This window comes from Arachis duranensis, chromosome 8, assembly GCF_000817695.3.
Source record: "Arachis duranensis cultivar V14167 chromosome 8, aradu.V14167.gnm2.J7QH, whole genome shotgun sequence".
NCBI classification, from domain to species: Eukaryota; Viridiplantae; Streptophyta; class Magnoliopsida; order Fabales; family Fabaceae; genus Arachis; species Arachis duranensis.
This window is the reverse complement of record NC_029779.3, coordinates 28,813,077-28,814,987: the sequence shown is the minus strand read 5'-3', so window position 1 is coordinate 28,814,987 and position 1,911 is coordinate 28,813,077. Positions and strand designations below refer to the sequence as shown.

Below are 1,911 nucleotides of genomic sequence, written 5' to 3'. Positions count from 1 at the left end.
ATTTTGTTAAACAAGCAACGAAAAAAATACAAAATATTTTTCCTTCTTTTGTGATACTTGTATTCACTATCAATTGAATCATCTCTGCAGTAAAGAATAAATATAAGTAACTTCTGTTAGGTACCTAATTATTTTTGCAAAAATCTAAATGGATGTTAGTTCTATCAAACATTAGGATGTTCCTTTTTCCATATCAAAAAAACTTATCTTACATAAGTAACTATAAATTTGTCATCATGCTAAAATACAATGAAAGGAATCATGATATTCATTCAACTTATCCATACAATTTGCAACACTATCGATACAGAAATTCATCACGACCAAAAGTAATATAAAAAGAATCATCCATTTAGTATTTACAAAAAAAAAACATCTATTTGTTTAACAAAAGAAACATTTGACGTAAACTTTATATTTTGTTAGAGGGGTGAAGCTACATCATTTAGAAAACGGGAATATCATTACTATACAACTAGCTAAACAAAAAATAACTTTTTAGTTGCTACACTTGGATCACGTCTCTTTCACTTCATCCAATTCATCAATAGTTTCAAATTTCTCTTCGATCAGTTCAAATTTATCAATCATTTTAAAATAGACTTTTTGCAATCATCCATATGCAACCATAAGCAAAAACACATACTCAGCCATAGCCCATAAGAAAAGAAATATCTATCTAAAAATAAAGAGACAGCCATCTAATGACAATTATAAAAACAAAGAAATATCAACAATCATATATAAAAAAAACATCTACTTTTAAAAATAAAAGACACAATTATTATTCAACCTAAAATAATCTAGCTATTTGAATCTAGTAAATATTTATAAAAGCAGCCCAATGCATATAGTGCCATTTCTTCCCTAAATTTGGCCATAATTGTCTCCAAAGTAAATACAAAGTCCTCATTCTCAACCTCATCCATGACAAGTGACTAATTCATAAAGCTTAAAGGCCTAAAATAAAACTTTAATCCATTTGTGTGCTTGATAAACACAGAATTACTAAAATAGAACTCCATACAAATCAATATCACCTTGAAAAAAAATTGCCAAAAACCTTCGATCATTGTGGTGGTATAGTGTTCCTTTCACTGAGGCAAAAATATTATATGCTTTATGCAACATCCTTGAGCTTCTTGGTGATGGTGGCAAGAATATTCCCCCGGTGGAATGCTTGTAGCAATTCAATCTCAAAACCTGCCTTGTTCCATCACCAACATAAGTCCCTGCTCCATAAAGACTTCCACCTTTCACTTCTTTCATCTTGAACATGCAATGGCAGAACATGTATCCGATGGGAACATATATCATTCCATGATGTGCCAGCATTGTTATAGCAGTAAGGCTATACATAAATCATGACAAGTTTGATAAGCAACTAATAAGTACATAGTGATATCTAATAAGGAACATGGTTAAGATATATATAAAAGCTTGTTTACTTATAGTATTGTTTCTTGTCCACTGCCTAGCAAACCAGTGCTGTAGAAGAGTCTAGTAGGCTTGCTTACAAGGTCTTGTTGCAATCAAAGAGATCCAGTTTTGTCAAGAAAATCCATGGACTGGGCTGCCATAATTTCAAACCGCGTGGGGAAGCCGAAAATAAGGCCATCAGCTCCATTGAGCATATCAAATTCAATGATTGGTACATCACTCTTTGGTGGTGCATTCAGCCATAAGCAAAGACACATTATTCAATCAAGAACATCCCAGAGCCTATAAAAATATATAGAAACCAAGTAAGCACTATCAATAGTTATAAATCAAAGGTTAAATATATTCAGTAAATCCCCAACATCCATCTTCATTCACAAATGCATAATAATTAGTCAAATTTAGAAGAATGAATTATCCTAAACTGAATCCTAATTACTAAAACCTAATAAAGAAGGCATGGAGAACCCT

General features: G+C 31.6%; 1 pseudogene; it reads right to left on the bottom strand.

Annotated features, from left to right (window-relative positions):
* Positions 1 to 1,120: 1,120 nt before the first annotated feature.
* Positions 1,121 to 1,697, bottom strand: LOC127741236 (probable NAD(P)H dehydrogenase (quinone) FQR1-like 1; annotated as a pseudogene).
* Positions 1,698 to 1,911: the final 214 nt, after the last annotated feature.